The following is a 19,990-nucleotide window of genomic DNA, read 5'->3' as shown; positions in this document are numbered from 1 at the left end:
TCGGTTTTAGTTAGTGCCTCAATATAAGACATTAACAATGGGGTAACAGGGTGTAAGGGAATTTTTCTGTGCTAATTTTCACATTTTTTTGTAAAAAAAAAAAATAGAGATACAATAACATTGCGGTTTACTTTTAAAATCCTTGTTTTCAATGGAGTATCTTTATCACTCCCTCCAAGGGTGGAGATCAAGGGTGTAAGAGCCAGAGAATGGAAGGAACTGCCGTGACTAGCTGTGTTCTCAACATGACATGTTATACCACTCATGAGCTTTCTGCACCTGTGGTTACCTGCACACAATCTGGCCTGTCCACAATTTTATCACGCCTGGGGAGGGGGCTAGGAGATCCCATCTCTCTATGAGGTTCTATTGACCATTCATGGCTGCTGGGGGAAAGGGTATCATTTCTTAAACATATGTTTGTGTGTGTACTCATATTTATTCATTTTAAAATTGTATGTGTATATATGTGTTTGCATGAATTATGTATACGTAGCAAGTGAGCACCTGGCACCCACAAAGACTAGGACAGGGTGCCAGGTCCCCTGGAACTGGAGTTACAGCTGGTTGTGAGCCACCATGTGGGTGTTGGGAATGTGAGTCTTCTGCAAGAACAAGTAATGCTCTTAACTGCTGAGCCGCCTCTCTAATCTGTTCCCCTAGAAAGTCTCATACATTGTTTCAATATCAATCTTAGCACACTTCATGTCATGCAACAAACATTTAATAAATACCTGCCTGGGTCAATTGGGTCATTCATATCTTCCAAGAACCTGATGACACTTCCAAGATGTTCAGTCAACTTGACTAGGTTCTAGAAAGAAAAGAAATGAGCTGACAGAGGAAAGTTCAGAACATCTGCCCTATGTGTACAAGTTTCCCATTTTAATCCACAATATGAAAAAGAAAAAGAAAAAAAGAAAACATGACCAGGGTCAGAAACATAATAGAAACTTGGCTCAGTCTCCACTGTAAAGTTTGTGTTCTTGGCCACCATTTAGGACTAAATGGGGAAACTGTGCTGTTACATTTATAGTTAGCGTGAGGGTCATAGGCAGCCCTGGATGCTTTCAGCCAGAGGCAGTATCAAAGCAGATGTTGCAGAAAAGGGCTGTGGGGGAGGTGCCTGGGTGAGGTGGGGGAGGTGCCTGGGTGCTGTTGGGGAGGTGCCTGGGTGCGGGGGGGGGGGGGGGGGGGGGGGGGGGGGGGGTAGGAAGGTGTGAGAATGATGGGAAAGCTGCTCTGAGGAAGACAACAAAGATGAAGAGAAGGAGACCCAAGGTGGAAACGGGCAGACATGGTTACTGTGAGGGACGATTTGACTTTAGATTACGTGTAATAGATAACTGATTATAGGTAATGAATGGCCAGGTTTAAAATGTGGTTACACAAGTTACTTTTCTGTTGTTATGATGAAACAACATGAGCAAGGTGACTTACTGACAGAGGGTCTATTCTAGTTTAAGTTTCCAGAGGAACGAGTCCTACAAGGCAGGGAGTCATGGGTGCAACAAGAAGTCATGGCTGCAGAAGCAGGAAGTTGAGAGCTCATGTTGCACATTTGGGTGAGATGAGGAACATCCAAAGCCAGTCCCCAGTGACATACTTCTTCATCAAGGTCACATTTCCTCACTCTCTACCTAGCAGAGGAGCACCATTGAGTGTTCAAACACCAGAGCCTGGGGGGAGCGGGGCCGGGCATGTCTTTGGTCTAAATCACCATGATGGTCTGGAATTTAAATCGCCAGAAGAATGCTACTACCATTAATAGGAGTGGGAAATGGTCATTCCCTTGCCATCTTACATGTCTTTACATGGCGTTTGGTTATCACAGTTAACAAATCACATATAAAAATAAAAAACAAATTGTTGGTGCAATTAAATTATTTTAGTGATTAACTGTACTTAAAGTATTTATCACACATCACACACACACATGCACCCCTAGAGCAAGGAAGAACAGAGGCTGGACAAATGGCTCAGCAGTTAAGAGCATGTACTAACTACTCTCACAAAGGACCTGACTTTGATTCTGTCACGTTATATGGCTCACAATTGTCTGTAACTCTAGCTCAAGGTGACCTAACGCCCTCTTCTGGAATCTTCAGGTACCTACACTCACGTTCACATAACCACACATAGCCATACATAGGTACATAATTAAAATATAAAAGATACCTTTACAAAAAAGAAACATTTTGTTAATGCTTCCTCATCTGACAGAGCATCACTGCTAGTTTTCTTCTTTTCTGTGCCTCCTGTACAAAGCTTTGGTAATAATAAATAATCATAATGCCTCCCGAAAGTGTATTGAGGTGTCTGCCTTCCACATTTGTCTTAGGGTTATAACATGATAATTAGGAACATGACTTAATATGTATTGGAGATGAGCATGCATACATTCTAGAGAATAAATGGAAGGTGTTACCTTAGAGCAAAGTAATTTTTTTATGATCAATAGGTCATCATTAGCATAATGTTTATTTTATGCATCTGTAGACTTTAAGTCACATGAATTGTGGTTTATAAATATTGACCCATTGATCTTTGCTGCTCTGCCATCCACTACAAGTTTCTGATGAACATGACCACTTCCTTTTGTTTCAGGTGAGGGGCACAGTCATAGAGCAAGACTCTGGTTCTCTGAAGTCTGGTCATGCTTGCAGGACTCAGGATTCAAGGTTACCTAACCACATAAATTCTCCATCTCCCCTAGGAGTTCACATTACAGCTCATACACAAATTCCAGACTCATAATGTGTTCTCCTTTAAATCAGACCATGGAGAAGTTATCTACCACTAGTCAGCATGCATAATGCCACCCTCACTATGACTTGTGACTTCTGTGTCATTCACAAACCATCCAACAGCACACTGGTCTTCGATGTAGTTTGCTTCTTGAAAACTTAGCACCATTTATTGTCTTCTCTAGTTTCCTTTACACAGTTTACCAGCGACAATTAATTCAGCAAGATTTTCTGAATTTCTTCTTTTAGTTCTTTGTGGGCCTCATTAGAGGAATCACCAATCTAGTGTCCTTTGTGCAGTGAGGATCAGTTCCTGAGTGACCAAAATAACATACTCACAAATTCTGGGCAAGATGGCTTAGAGAAGTCTAAGAATTCTATTATTTTCCTTAAACTTATTTTTATTTAAAAAAAAAGAAAAAGTCCTCAGCTTGTGTGGATTTTCTGATAGAAAGCTTTATTTGATCCATTATTTCTTTAATTTATTTGGCTAAAGTAAACCTGGCCCAATCCTGAAGCCCAAGACCGGCATTTGAGTTGTATTTAATGAAAATCTGAGACACAAAAGCACTTCAATTATTCATGTTTTCTGATATGTGCTGAAAAATGGGTGCACATGTGTGTGTTCCTTTGATAGGGTTCAAATTAGCAGGGAGCTTTTGAAAACGTGGCTCTTAATAGCTTCGACAAATGTCCTTTTGCCAGCTTATCTTGAGCAAAACAGACTTTTAAATCAAACTTCTATTTCATCTATTTCTTTCTTTATTGCCAAATGAATAAAGTCATTTTGCATGGAAACGTAAATTCTTATCAAAATTGGGAAGCAATAACTATGACAATAAAACCATTTGTGAGAAGCCTGGTATATTATTATATTGCATTAGAATGACTGGTGAGATACATTTGCCAGGGGGAGCCCTGCAGACTTCTTAAGCTGTGTGCCCAGACGTAAGTCATGTGTGGGCAAGCAAGGACCAGATGGACTGTCCAATGGGATGAGTTGAGGTTTGCTTAGGAAAAGGCTCTTCAGAATTGGGCAGCAGCTCTCCCTTCACTGCATCACAGAGGAGACTCAGGGACAGGTCACAAAAATCTGTGTTCGCTTCCAGGTGGTCATTTACCCTCCCTGTGCCTTTGAAAGTAAAATACTGTCAAGCCAGCATTTGAGGTTTGGATGACAAATCACTTTTCTCAATGGAATGAAAGACTGGCCATCTGCCATAAAACAGATGAGCCGCAGCTGGCTTCCAGAGTAATCAATCCTGATTGTAGAAGGACTGGGGCACTTCTGGATTGATTGTGGGGTCCTGCTGTGACAAACAATACTGACCAATTCAGTCATGTTGACAACACACAATTCCTCATGTTTAGATACAGACTAGAGACTCCATGACTCTTGTTATCACAGGACCCATTCCAATGTGCCCAAGACCAAGTCAGGGGTGTTTTATGAAGGCTGGAAATTAAGGGAGTCTGTAAGCTCGAAGTAGAGACCCATGGCCAGTGTCCATACTGATCTTATGTCCGTATTAAATTCATAAAATGGTACCTACCTTTACTGCACTACTGACTTTTCCCTGTGCCTTCATCCAATGGAAACGGACTCTCCCCACCCCTGCCATATGAGCTACAGGACTCTGCAGTTTCTCTCTGCTTCCTAGAGATGGCTGATTTACCTCAGCCTGGACACATGATGGCAATCCAGGAAGTCTGCAGGCATGGTAGTGATTCAGTATTACTGAGCTAAGCCAACCAATGCCTCTTTTAGAGTTAAGAATTAAAAATCTAGGAAACCGAGTAAGTTAGCTCTGCAAATCTGAGTCTTGAGGCTAAATATTCCATTTCCATGGGTAGGGTAATGAAAGAGCCCTCAAAACAAGCATCAGAACACAAAGAGTCAAAAAGGCTAAAACACTGAGTAAGTTCTCCTGGCTAGATTTTGCCCATTGTCGTGCTTTGAATGAACACTTTCCACTATCATGTGTGTTTGAATGTCCCCAGATGGTGACACAAATATTTTAGGAATCTTCTTACTGTGGGGACCTACCTGGCATTGGAATATAGGGGCAGGACTAGAGGGTTATAGCTGTCTTTCATGCCTGTGTGAACTCTCTGCTTCCCAGTAAATACCATGTTATACAGCAAACTCCATTGCCAAAAATGGAATCTCCACACCATGTTTCCCCACCATGAGGAAATGTGTCATCTTTTTTTTTTAATTGATTTAAGTTTTATTGCATTATGGTGAGAAAAGATACATAATTTCAGTTTATCTGAATTTGTTAACATTTAAAAACATTTTAAGTAAATAGAATTACATCACATCCTTCTTTCCCTTTTGTACCCCAACTCCTCCCAGAGATCCCCCTTCAATATCTGCAATACCTTTTTATTAATTTTGTCACATTCTTTAAAAAGTATAAAATATTGTATCAATAAAAATGAGTAGTATAAAAGTTATTTGATATAAAACAATCAATTAAACAGTCTTATGTAGATGCTTCTCTACAGCAACACTGAGAATACATACATTTTTCTCAATATAAATTTTAAATAACTCCAAATATATTAGCTGTATATTTTAAAATAATATATCACTATTAGTTTTTTTTAATGAACATAAATAAAGTCTTTTTGTTTGTTTGTTTGTTTGTTTGTTTTTTAGTAGAGTTTAAAATCCTGGCTCTTACTGTGGTACAAGCCCAAAATAAGAACAACTTTTAAATATTGAAGTTCATTGTAATAAGAATGTACTTCAATGACCCTCACATCACCAAAGGATTTTACCTTCCTAGTAGCTAAGCTAAGAGTTGACAGTTCTGCTACGCCAAGGAATGAATTATAGGCATGATTTTTGGATACAGATTTCCTGCTATGGTCAAAGCTATTTGACTAGAGTGATTGTCTTCATTCTCAGCCCACAGAGAACAGGTGACATTCATTTAAAAAATGGTGTGTGTATCAAGAGGGCCTATCCGAAATGGTGTGTGAATTAAGATGGTCTATTCATTTAGTCATTCACCAACTGTTTCAATGAACAATGGTTCTGCTTGGAGGATGGTACAGACATTAGGTGTGGATAAGAATCTGGTTCATTGGCTGTGATGATTTTGAAAAGCATTCATCCAGAGAAAGAGTAACTTATAAAGTTCTCTTCTTCAAAATTGATACAATAGTTACAAATACCAAGCAAAGCATCCAGTCTCACTCTTTGTTGTTCTCTTACAAGCCACCTTCTAGGCTAATTTTTTATTTTTCGTTTGGCTGTATAATTTTGAAATATGTAAGCTGTTCTGAAAACCATAGTATAGTGTAAAAACATGAAATAAACATACTAATAGTGAGGCTGAGATAGGAGAAGCATGGTTTCAAGACCGTTATGTGGTACCTGGCAAGACACTGTCAGGTACAAACAAGCAGAAAGTGTATATGGATTGTACAATATTGGACCTATTTCTCCAATTACCAAATTAGAGAGACCACCAGATGATAACCAACAAATTTTTAATTCCTCATACTTTTGAATTTGAATCGATTAGGTAATAAGTTGGTAATATAATGATAAGTTGGTAATATTAATTTTCATATTAAGAAATATTAAGAAAAAGTAATTGTTACTTCCTGTTATTTTTGTTGTTAGAGGTGGAATTAAGTTTGTGTGGGTTTGTTGAAAGGTTACTTTATTGCTTCTTCTAAGGTGTAGTTTTGCTCCTTATGTTGGTGTTTTCCATCTGTTATCCTTTGTAGGGCTGGATTTGTGGAAAGATATTGTGTAAATTTGGTTTTGTTGTGGAATATCTTGGTTTCTCCATCTTTGGTAATTGAGAGTTTTGCTGGGTATAGTAGCCTGGGCTGGCATTGTGTTCTTGTAGGGTCTGTATGACATCTGCCCAGGATCTTCTAGCTTTCATAGTCTCTGGTGAGAAGTCTGGTGTAATTCTGATAGGTCTGCCTTTATATGTTACTTGACCTTTTTCCCTCACTGTTTTTAAAATTCTTTCTTGGTTTTGTGCATTTGGTGTTTTGATTATTATGTGATTGGAGGAATTTCTTTTCTAGTCCAGTCTATGTGAAGTTCTGTAGGCTTCTTGTATGTTCATGGGCATCTCTTTCTTAAGGTTAGGGAAGTTTTCTTCTATAATTTTGTTGAAGATATTTACTGGCCCATTACATTGGGAGTCTTCACTTTCTTCTATACCTATTATCCTTAGGTTTGGTCTTCTCATTGTGTCCTGGATTTCCTGGATGTGTTAGGTCAGGACCTTTTAGCTTTTTGCATTTTCTTTGACTACCATCTCAATGTTTTCTATGGTATCTTCTGCCCCTGAGATTCTCTCTTCTATCTCTTGTATTCTGTTGGTGATGCTTGCATCTAAAACTCCTGATCTCTTTCCTAGGTCTTCTATCTCCATGGTTGTCTCCCTTTGTGATTTCTTTATTGTTTCTATTTCCATTTTTAGATTCTGGATTGTTTTGTTCATTTCCTTCACCCGTTTGATTGTGTTTTCCTGTAGTTCTTTAAGGGATTTTTGTGTTTCCTTTTTAAGGGCTCCTAGCTGTTTACATGTGTTCTCCTGTATTTCTTTAAGGGAGTCATTTATGTCCTTCTTAATGTCCTCTATCATCACCATGAGAAGTGATTTTTGGATCTGAATCTTGCTTTTCCAGTGTGATGGTGTGTCCAGGACTTGCTTTGATGGGAGAATTGGGTTCTGATGATGCCAAGTAACCTTGGTTTCTGTTGCTTATGTTCTTATGCTTGCCTATTGCCATCTGGTTATCTCTAGTGCTACCTGCCCTTCCTAAATCAGACTGGTGCCTCTTCTTCCTGTGATCCTGGTGTGTCAGAACTCCTCAGTGTCAAGCTATCTTTGTGATTCTGGGATCCTGGGATCCTGAGCTAATTAAAGCGCCTGGGATTATAGCTTCCTCTGGGAATTATGGGACTCGCTGTAGAGTTTGTGCTCAAGGTCTGCTAAGGGCACCAGCCTAGACAGACCGGAAGGAACCCATGCCACTGATCTGGTGGAGTTCCTATGTGCCTGAGCCCTGCTGGTCTCAGTTATTCCCGGTGTTGGAACAGATGTTGTGTCCTCCTCACCTCTGATCCTCTGATCCTGGGTATGTTAGAGCACCTGAGACTGGAGCTTCCTCTGGGTGTTGTGGGACTAGCTGCAGAATTTGCACCCAAGGTCTGCTCAGGGCACCGGCCTCTGATCCTCTGAAATGTGTCATCTTTAACTACTAATTCAAGTTAACGTTTCTCAGTAAAGTTGCTTCTTGTCAAGTACTTTATCACAGCAATGAGAAAAATGACTACTGCATCTGCCCTTTCCGTTACTTCACCAACAGTACTTTTATACCTGTGTAATGGATAAAAACTCTAAATTTGGAGAAATAAATGAAATGCCTTTCCCAACATATAGGTGTAAAAATAAAGACAGAGCTACAGCTTAGTTCTCCTGTGCTTCTCTCACCTAAAGAATAGAGAGCTGAGAAACTATGGCAGAAGGAGGAAAAGGGAAGAAGAGAAGAGAAGGAGGACACCAGCCCATACCCTGAGAAACACCTCTCCTGTTCTCTGAGCTTAGTTTCCTCTGGTCTGATGGATGAATGACCGACTTTGTCACTGGACCATCATCATTTTCTACCACAAGTCTCCAGCTGAGTGTATCCGGCAGAATCTACCTATTAAAATGCTTAAAGCAAGAGGGACATCTGTCAGCATATCCTTGTATGTTAGATCACTTACTTTGACACAGGAGATTTGGCCTTGCCTACATGCTATGTTTTTCTGAATAGGAAATGCATAAATAACTATAGACTATAAGCAAATATCAAATTTTGAGGTTTTCACTAATGTCTTCCTTTTCAACTTATAATAAGGACTTAATATTAAATCATGTAAGATTTACGTATTAAAACAGATTGTGCTGTGGATATTGTTCAGTCTGTAAATTATTTACATTGCAGGCAGGAAGATGTGACTTCTGTCCCTAGAATCCACAGGCAATAAAGCAAGCATGGCCACCCAGAGCTAGTGACAGGTCCCAGGCCAACAAGAAACCCTATCTTAAAAATCAAAGAGGGAATAAAGAAAGGAAGGAGGGAAAGAGAGAGGGAGGAAGGGAGGATGGGAGGGAAGAAAAAAGAAAGGAAAGGAAAGGAAAAGAAAGGCAAGGCAAGGCAAAGAAAGGAGAAATATGAACCACAGCTGAGGGATGACATGATTTCTCTAGCTACTGTGTACACATAGACACAAACATGTAGTATGATGTAGACTGAAACACATACATGCACATGTGTATGCACATGCACACACACACACACACACACACACACACACACACACACACATGAGGGTAAAGAGAAAACAATGCCCATGAATTTTGCAAATCAATGTATACGTCTTTCCATCTGCCTTTCACTTGTGAGATTTTTCAAGCCTCAGGAGACAATTTTGTCCCTGATGCCTTTATCCATCGCAGTGTTTCAGTGTAAGTGACTCTCCTTTGTGCAGAGTAGAGCTGGTTCTTTCTTTCACTACAGCAGCAAGTTATGCTGTTACTCTAAGGGTGATGCACAGGTAAGTCTGTCCCTGACCTGCTCCTCACAGCCCAGAATAAACTGGATGGATAACTAAGACACTGATTCAGACAGCCTGATACCTGAAAACATGTCGATGCCTGGTGTAGAACAGATATTGGAAGAGAAATTTTTTTAAATCTATACTATCTTATAATTTTAGTGTTCTGTGACCCTAGATTTTATTGTCCTAAGCTTTTGTTTAAAGGTTCAAGTTTTGCCTCATTGAGGAATTCAAAGGTCAGCTCTTCAAAGCTCTAACCCTATAGGTGTGACTCACAATATTCCCATGTGGCATAGACATTCATCAAAATTGTTTGTTCCATATTCCTCAAGTAAACAATACAGTTGGTGCCTCTCTTCCAGAGAGTGGGCTACTGTTTTGTTTGGCAGCCGTTAACTATTTAAGCAGATCTAGGATACTGGAACAGCAATTTAGAACGTATAATGAAGTACAGAAATAGTCCCTCTGTGTTTTCAATTATGTTCACAATGCTCCATCTCCTTTCTCCTTAAAATTGTTTCTTTTTGTTTTTAAAGGGGGTGGGAAGAAAAGGTTATTTATTTCGAGACATATAAAGACTCTTTTATTTTCTTTGATACCTTTCCCAAGTTCTGTGTCATTACAGATAAATTGTTGAAAAGAATTTCAGATAATCTTGTCTTGATTGCTGAAACTCATGTGCTTATTTTACTGTTAGAATAATGCCCTTACTATAATGGAATTTCAAATATATTAACAGACATTGACCATTCTTCATGTGAAATAGCCCAAACCTATATATTGAACTATTTTAAATACATATTCATTTATAGATCACGTGATTCTTTTCATTCTTATAGTATGTTTTTAAAGAGTAATGGAGCCATTTTTGCATTGCTCTGAGTTACAGAGGTTTATCCACCAATGAAATTTTTAAAGGGCCACATTGTTAATGTTATATAGCTATATAAATTTACATAGAATGTATTTGTGATGTCATTGCAAGCATACATTCTCTTTTTCTTAGAGTTTTAATTTCGTTTGCAAAGGTGTTGAAAGATGCATGCAGTGCATATTAAAATGATGTAAACCTGCTTAGTAATTATAAGTCAAGAGATATCAGTGGTGGGTATAGATGAGACCACATGAAAGAACTCTCCAACACTTCCATCAGTCTGACATCTTAGGTTTCCCATTGTTTGAGAAAAGGCTGCAGAAATCTAAAGAAAGGAGAGTTTGGCAGAGAAGAGGGGGGAGTGTCCTCTTTGGAGAAGGATGGAGACTCTCACTGAAGGTGTTGAGAAGGAAGACAGTGAAGTGGAAGAAGTAAGGGTGGTTCCTCTAAACGGATTTGCAGCACAGAATGCACCTAATTGTCATTCAGTTTATTGCACAGGGAGTTTGGCGAAAAATTGGACTTGTGCCACTCTGTGCAGAAGGGAGGTTGTAAACCTTCATTCAGAACTCATTAGTTCAGTAAGAATCTCCCAAATTAAAGATTTCTGTAGAATCCATAAAATTTCTCCATGAAACTAACAGTTAATATAGGAACACCAACCATACCCAGTAAATCTATCTTTCAGTTTACAGTGGCCACAGACAGACCTGGAGAAGACTGAGTCAGGAAGGCCAAGGAGGTAGGGAGTGGCAAGGTAGGAAAAGAGGGTGCTCTTAGCCACATCTTTTCCACACCACAGCTTACTCCCTTGAGTCAGACTGAGACTGATGGCTTAGCAGACAAACAAACCTACATCTCTTCTGAAATGACATTATATTATTTTGAAGACGATGGCCTTGAATATAAAGAAATAGACCCGATTTCATACAGATTCAAAAAAAAAAAAGTAGTTCAACAGAGTGTGTTCAAAAGGAAATTGAAGAAAATAATAAAACTACCTGTTACTTAGAGTCCATTGAGATGTCTGATCAAGATTAAACTGTCTTTTTCTTTCTGGTAAAGCATGTACATATATACACGCACCCTCCTGTACACACAAGAAGATATGAAAGAACAGAGTGGGTCACGAATTGGAAGAACAGCAGCATCACGCTTTTCAGAAATGTGATGATTCTAAAGGTTCCCCTCACATAGACACTTACGCAAACTGGGAGAGGACACATTCACTCTGAAGGAAGCTTATTCCAGGCAGAAGACCCAATAAGAACCAAAGCCTAAGATCAAGACTGGCAGGCGCTGAGGATTCACACTGTCTGGAAGCAGAAGACATTGAGAAAAGGCATCATGAGGGACATTTCAGGTCAAGTAGAGCCACGTCACCAAGGGAATGCTCTAGATTCTATTCTGTGGTGAAGGCAAGGTCTTGAATGTCTTTAAGCGGTAGAATAACATGATCTGATATACATTCTTGGAGGCTCACTTTCAGAGTTTGTTTTCTAATTACTGAGCATGGTTTCAGGTCAGACAGGGCAGGCAGCACTGCCCAGTTGCCATGGCTGGCTACACTGCTCCATTGTCTAAGACAGGCCAGCTTCTCCGGATCAACACTTTACCTTTGTGGCCCCTGACAGCACTCGAGTTTGCAACCCAAGCTCTTACCTCGTGTGCTGCTTTTCACCACATGATGGGAAAACGCTCTGGAAGCATAAGCCTGAGCTTCTTCATTCATTTTCTCCCTCTTGATGCATCGGGTCTCCCTAGACTTTGCCGGACTCCCATTCTGAATCACATTCAGAATCAAAAAGCCATTCTAAGATTTCTGAGTCTTCTGGGACTTTTTTGTGCCATTCAAAAGAGTCTACACCCCAGAAACGAGAAGCCTCAGAAATCTTGAGTTTGTTGCCAATTAGAAACCACATTGGTTCTAGAAATATTCATAATTTGTCTTGAAGAAGGGCCAGGCAGTATTGAAACAGGCTTCATGCTTAGGCAAGGTCATTCCCCAGGGAGTGAGGAACTCAGCCACATACATCACGAAATGTACTCCCTGACTCCAAAAGTTATTGTTACAGAAATAAAAATCCGTTGAAAATCCACTTCCAAGACAGCCTTGAAAAGGGAAAGCGATCTCCAAGGAGAAGCCTAAGTATGTTTAGAAGTGGAAAGAAAATAGTGCCCATTTGTTCTGGTAATGGCATGTGTGAGGGCTAAATTAGGTAGGAAGAAAATGACCTTCCATTTCTTCTTCTTATTGTATCTCCTGCTTTTCACTGCCTCCTTGAGTTCAACATGGCAGAAGAGCTCAAAATTATTACTGCCAAACACAGGATCTGCTAGACACCCGATTTAACACTTCTCAGAGGATCCAAGTCATATTGGAATGTTTAGTTTACTGTCTTGTAAAGATCCCAGTTCCTGTTCAATAATACCCTAAAATTTAGTTCAAGTGATCTATAAAGTCCCCCATATACACATATGTATCTCTTGTTCGCTCAGCCTAATCTGTATGTGGGTTGTATTTATTAACTATGTACTATGTAGCAAGTACTGTAAGCTCTAAGGAATTAAGGTCTGGGTATCTGGAGACTGATAAATACTATTCTGCTCTTGATGGGTACTTGTTCTAATAAATAGAAGGAATCATAAAAAATTATGAGTCAATGTAGCCCATTCAGTTACTAATAATGCAAAAACATCATGAACTTCAGAGTAACTTCTTCCTGAATGGAAGAACTTGTACACTGAACCTAGTGTTGTGTGTTTTCCTTGTTGCTTTATGTTTTATTCACATCAGAATCTGGGGAAAATCACTTCACATATTAATAAGCCCATACAGTAAAAGTAAGATTGCACAAGCCTTTCAGTGACATCTTGTCGACCTCAAGATGGCATTCTACATCAATGGAAATCCACTGAGCATGTCCAACAGAAATAGTGCTTATTAAATAGCTTAATTTATGCCCTGGCCTGAGCACTTACTGTATACATCAGTAAACCTAAGATCTGAAGACCAGCCTGCCTCCATGAGGAGGTGTGCAGCTTCTGGTACTCACACAATGATGAAAAGACTACCATCGCTTCCAGTTTGGATCTTCTTCATCTTTCATGTCTGAAAGAGACATGGTCTACTGCTAATGCCTAAAACTTAGAAGCATTCTGCAGTCTCCCTTTCCCCTTGCCCTCACTTCCCAGATCCTAACAATCCTTTCCCTGTGAGTTTAGGACCTTTAGGGTTTACCTTGTTTGACATAGGTTATCATATTTCCTGCATTGACCTTGAACTCTGTGTCTAAGGATGACCTAAAAATTCTGATCCTTCTGCCTCTTCCTCTCAAGGTGTTGAGGTCACCAGATCCTATCCCATGGAATGCTACAGATCAATTTCAAGCCCTTTTTCAAGCACCTAATCACCTAAGCTCCAGACATCCTACAGTCATGTTTTGAATGTCTCACTGCTGTTGGTTTTCACGGCCCGAGCCTAACCGCAGTCTGCATAATATTGTACATCCCTGGACACAGGGACTGCTTCCTTGGAGTACCTTCTTCTACTCTGTTTTGCCCCACCAACTGCAGCAGCCAAGGATAATCTCAAACTAAAGACCATATGAACTTTCTCCATCTTTATCCCAAAACGATATGCAAATCCTCCTAAAGGCTTCATATGATACAGAAGCAAAGTCAGAATGCACGCAGTGTGCTGAGAGATGCCTAGCTTTCTCACCTGTTTGACACCTCCTCACACTCGGCCCCATGCTTCTTTGTGTTCCTAAGCAAGCCAAATATTTTCCCATACCAAGATGTCACATGTGATGCTTCTAATTCCAGCAGAGAGTAACTTTTTCTGTCTCCTCTGTGCTCTGCTGAAATCTTAGACTTTACACAGCCATCCTCTATGGAACTCTCTGGTTCTCTACCAGTTTACACCATAGTACCTAATTCTTAACCTTCACGCTACAGCTCGTAATAAAAGAGGGTCTCCTAGATACATAGACAAATGATTATGACGTAGAAAACGTGTGCCTCTCCCCATCAGACTCTTTCCTGCAAACTCTGAGTATGGTGACACCAATCTGTAGGTCAGTGATTCATGTGCTCTGGGGGTGTTTGTTGAAAAAATGAAATATGCTTTTCTAATTCCAAGGTATTTTACTTATACATCTAAAATCCTGGCATTTATCATGTTCACTAGGTGTAAAAATTATAAAAGAGTTCACACCTTACCCACCCTGTTTCTACTGCAAACCCCTAAGAGAAATCAATCCAAGACATGTGCAAATGGCACCAATTTTGAATTTCCCACTGACTACTAAATTTCTTATATTCTTAGTATTAGCAATTTCCAGAGTTGCCAAAGTACCCTTTAACATACAAGCCCACTTATCAATATCTTTCTTCACTGAGATTATTTATATATTTAATTCTGCCTCCTTATAGTCATGTCTTAAGAAAATAAATAAATGAGAGTTTCCCTCAACTTCTTTTGGATACATAGACTGATGCATAATCACTGCAAGGCAGTATATATAAACACTTTTGTTACCTCACCCTGGCTTTTACCAAAGTGCTTTTTAAAAGGCTATCCTTGTGATCTTTGCTGAATCTCAAGCTTAAGTTATAGAAGAAAGCCCCAAGAATCTTTTCAGAAAACCTGTTTGGATGCTACTCTCCAGCCTAATTTTGCAGACCAAGACATTGGGGCAGTCCTGGTATGCTGGGGATAAGCCTTTGAGGATTTTTATCTGAGTCAAACCCGAACTCCAACCCTAATTAAAATACCACAACATTGTTAACTCCTTGACTATGGTGTGTGTTGGTATCGTTGAGCTAAATCCATATCTGAAAACAGTTTCTCATCTGTGTTCCTGCTGTATGCTTGTGTTTCCGTTTCAGGTTTCCTCTGCTTTGCCAAGGATACATGTGTTGCTTTGCAGACATCCCTGCAATTGCATAAAGAAAGCAAAATCACTGCCACCAGAGTGCACAGATGTGGTGATGGAAGTTTCTGAGGCTTTCTGCTTTGTGTATTTTGCCCTCTGATGGCTAAGGATGGTGGGGAAAAAAAAAGACTCGCCACATAGTGCTTTATATTATCTTAGATGTTTTAGAAAAAAGAGTAATAAGTGCACTTGTGTGCATGCATGCACACGTAGGTAAATGTGCATGTTTTACTTGGCAAATGCATTGAATGTTGGCATTTAAGTTCAAAGTCTCCTATGTAGGAAGCACGGTTGCCAAGATTCCTGCAAAATCTGTGTGTGTTTGTGCCACTGAGCATATACATAAATGGATGCTTAGAACTCCCAATCTGCAAAAATATCCCTTAAATTCTTTGAAATCCCATCAAAGAAAATCATCAAGTACACATGCCTTCTGTCCCTCCTTCGAAAACCATTATCTATGCATGGATACCCACTCTCTGATCCTGTCGCCTTCCGTCCTTCTGAGAAGACCAGGCCGCACCCAGCATACCTGTTGTTGGTGTGTGTCTGTTCTTCCCTCATTACTATTTCCCTCAGAGTTCTGGAGCCTCCTGTGAAGTCAAATCAAAAGTGACAACGTGAAAACCAAGGGGCTTCCAAGTACAAATTGTATATGATCTTCTTGCCATAACGGAATAGTGTCATTGTCCTATAAAATTAGAACATCTATGCTCTTCCACTCCAGAGAATTAGCAATATGGATTCTAGTCAGTAGTTAATGGGAATTCAGAAGGATTTGGAAACATTTCCCAGAAGTACGGGAAGCACAGAGCATCTCCATCTCCATATAAATACTTGCATTAAATCATAAACTTCTCATTTATTAAATTGAGCAATTATTTACTGGGCATCTCTCCTAAATGCTGGGCACGAGGCATTAAGGAGAAGTAAAATTTCTTTTTCTTATGGAGCTCACATTCTGCCTGGGAAGACATTTAAGAGACAAATGGCCAGGCAGAATACAGATGAGGTCAAAGAGATAAGCTTTGCAGAAAGAATAAGGTGAACACAGCTGGTCAGGGAGTGGAGAGCTTGGGTGAATGGTGGAATCCAAATATTGTGATCATGGAAGCCTTTATTACATGGAAGACATTTTAGAAGAAATACTGAAAATTCTGTGCAGGCTTGATTTCATGGGAAGGGCATGCTAGACAAAAGGTAGAGGAAAATAGAGAGCGCAAGAAAGTGGCTTCCTTTATACCCTGATGCCTAAAGAAGCCAGAAAGATCCAACTGGAGAGAAAACAGAGGTTGCTAGACATGATAAGGGAAGAGGTAGGAAATTTTAGTAGGGCCTACAGGCCAATGAGGGGTAGAGCCTCACTGATGCTGCCTTCTTTTTCTTTCTCCTTTTTCTTTTGAATGAGATGGTGCATCTTCGTCAGGCTTCTTAAGGTTGCTACACTGCAGTTTGAAATTGAAATGTCTCCTAGAGGCTCCTGCAAAAATTTCCCACACTCGGTTTACGGTGCTGTTTAGAATGCTGTGGAACATTTGGAAGGCAAAGCCTGGCTTTTAGAAGTAGGTCACAAGATGCGGGCTCTAGAGGTTAGAGCCACATGTATTGCCAGTAGCTTTTTTGGCTTATGGTTTGCATCCATTGAAGTAGATACTCTGCCATGTTCTCCCTACCCCAGGAAAGCCTTCCAAACTGTGAGCCACAATAACCCCTTCCTTCCTTCCTCTTACTGTTTCTGAGCACTGAGATGACGGGAAACTAATACCCACAATAAACTTCCACAAAGAGATTTAAAACAAAAGTTATTTCTGATATGTAGAGTAAAAAATTGAATGCACACTAAAAAATAAAGAAGCCCAGGTACAGGGTACAGTGCCTACAGTCCCACCTACTTAGAAGGTTGGGGCAGGAAAATCCTTGAACTCGGGAATATAGAGCCAACAGGGGCAACACAGTAGTAAGATCCTAACTCAGACAGGACAAGAGAATAAAGCCACAGCGACAACAACGAAAAGAATGAATGAATGAATGAGTAAATTAATCAATCAATTAAAAGATTAAGTAAACAGTACAACTCAGTGTGGAAGTGTTCTGTGTCTGGGTACGCTTCCTTGTGTCTTCCTAAATCAGAACCATGATACACTCTGTAGCTCTCTATCACTCACATTTGCAAGGAAAGAATTGTTTCCAGTGAAGCATCAGTTTGAAGATGAACAGATTCCAGAGCTGGACAAAGTAACTATTACTTGCCAAGTTTTTAAACATTATAAACGTCTGGGATAATATTTTAAAGCAATGGGTATTTGTTTGCTTTTTGCTGAGGTAAGGCATTGAACTGTTTCAGCTTTCCTTAGAGTTGCTGTTTCCATGGTGACGTTAATACACTGTCTTCTGGAGTGCCGGCAAATGCTCCTTACACACACTTGAGTTCAGAGTTCATACGTCACTAGGATCTTTTTAGAAATGACTTACAGGAACTAAAATTTTTCAACAGGTTCCTTTTTTTCACTGATGCCCCACAGTAGAATCCAAATGCAAAGGACTCATTGATGAAGGTGGACCCCTATTGTGAAACAATGGTATTGTCTTAAGAACGTACAGCGTTCTGCAATTGCAAACAGAATACAATGTCTTATTTTTATCCCTTTCCAATGAAACATAGGAATGTCCTGGTGGGAGAGATAAGGATTCAATTCAAAATCCCAGTGTCTAGTCATTTTCACTAATGACTCCATTCTTGAAGCGCCATCCATTTTTCTGTTTCTCCTTGTACCAGAAGGAATTCACACCACCTCCCAGCCAGCTCCTTTTAGATTCTCTTACATCTTTCAAATCCTCCTTAATGCGAACCTCTTTGGGCACTGAACCTGAACGTCTTCCAGAGGCGTATTGATTTAAGTATGTCAACGTGTTGTTTGTGCTGTTGGCCTGTCTGGTGCAGTTAGTCTAATGGGTCTATTGCATTCCTTGTTCTGTGTAGGGTAGTGTATCTGTGTTTTGTACTGAACACACCAGAGATATGGATAGAAACAAGTGATCTGAGGAATAATTCAGCAAGAGCAATTGCTAGGCGATTCTTTAGTATATTTTCCCGAAATAAGAACATCTAGGAAGCGAAAGCACTGGGAGGGACATTCTGAGGTCTAAGGAGAGAATTCCCACCCAGTTTTTGTCTGGGGAAGGAAATAGAAAGAACAGTTGGTTTTTCTTCAAGTAAGACTTGTTGATTGCTAAGAACTATCCATTACAAAGCAACCAACAAGAATATCCATGAGTAAAAGAATATGGGTTTTCCCAAAAACTAATTAACTTTATGAAATAAAATAGCAGAGTCAGGGCTCTGGCAGACTAAAGTTCAGCCCACAGTGTTGATTGGAAGGAACTCCATGCAAAACTTGATCTATACTGAATAGAAAGAAAGGAACATGCTAAAAAACTCCAATGTACTTAATCATTACCTAGAACCTTCCTGATACTGTGGCCCGAACATGCACATCTATGCATTTGGGAACCCACAGATTCGAGAAGTGTCACATGCCCTGAAACTGTAGTTTCCAACGGTTGTGAGCTGCCACGTAGGTGCTGGAAACCAAACTTAGTCCTCTACAAGGACAGTAAATGTTGTTAACTATCGACCCATCTGTCCAACTGCTAAACCACTCTTTCTGCCTCCGTATAACAGCATGGTGGCGACGAGACCATTATCAGAAGGTGATCTGAAAGAATCCTAAAGGGTCCAGTGTGTTTGTCAGTATACTTTTCAACCTTTTTGTGGTTCAGGTGCCCTTTCTGGAGGTGTTTCTTGTCATTGTGTTTGTGAGGAAATGACAGTTATTAATTGGTTTTAAGTTGAGCCAGTCCTTATTATAATTCAAACACATTTCCCACTTCTGGGTCCCATATCTCTATAATCATTTATCTTACAGTGAATTTTACTGTAAGCGTAATATTTACAAGAAGCAATTTGTCATCTTGGGGTTAAGTGTAGAAACTTCAATAATTTCTGGATAAATATGTCAAAATAACTAAGATTCGGGCAATAAAAGAGAATGGGGAGCCTCTAATGTGGCATTTTGGACTAGAACTGGGAGGTGTGCTAGCTGCTTTGACTTTATTATCATTGCTGTTTTATAAATATGATTTTCCAATTATTAACCATCATTAGTATTAATGGCATTTATGCTGGTAATCTATCTCACTAAGGATTTCAAAGTGCTGTAGTTTTTCAATGCTAAATGAGTTCTAGGGCCCCAGCAGTGATGCCCACCCTGATTTGCTACACTCAAAGTCTCCAAACACAATTAATTTTAATTCATATATGACTAGGCCATAGAGCACTTTGAGTAAAGAAGGGAAACAGAGACTTTGCAAGCAGCTCCAAAAAAATTCCAGTTCATAAGCACTGAAATCCAGGAGCTAATTGGCCCTCCCTCCTACTTTTTCCTGCCAGAGACAGCATTCCTTGTCACTTAAACTTACTTACATACATGCTCTGAGGCATGCAGGGACAAAAGCAGGGAGAAGATGCAAATGAGCAGCCATGCTTCAGTTCCAGTCTCCTTTCTTTGTCCCATCCCTTCCTCATCCCCAGCATCCCCTTGCACCTGCTGAAGCATCCCCCATGATGCTCAGAGCATGTGAGACCTGTGTGCATTTCTGGTGTGTTTCCTGCTGGCCTCCCCATGTAGCTGTGATCACACACTCTGAAACACAACTAATGCCTCTGTCTCTCTGTCTCTCTGTCTTTGTCTCTCTCTCCCTCTCTGTCTCTGTCTCTGTCTCTCTGTCTCTGTCTCTCTCCGTCTCCCTCTCTCCCTCTCCCTCTCCCTCTCCCTCTCCC

This window comes from Mastomys coucha, unplaced genomic scaffold, assembly GCF_008632895.1.
Source record: "Mastomys coucha isolate ucsf_1 unplaced genomic scaffold, UCSF_Mcou_1 pScaffold16, whole genome shotgun sequence".
Classification (NCBI taxonomy): Eukaryota; Metazoa; Chordata; class Mammalia; order Rodentia; family Muridae; genus Mastomys; species Mastomys coucha.
This window is presented reverse-complemented; position numbering follows the sequence as displayed.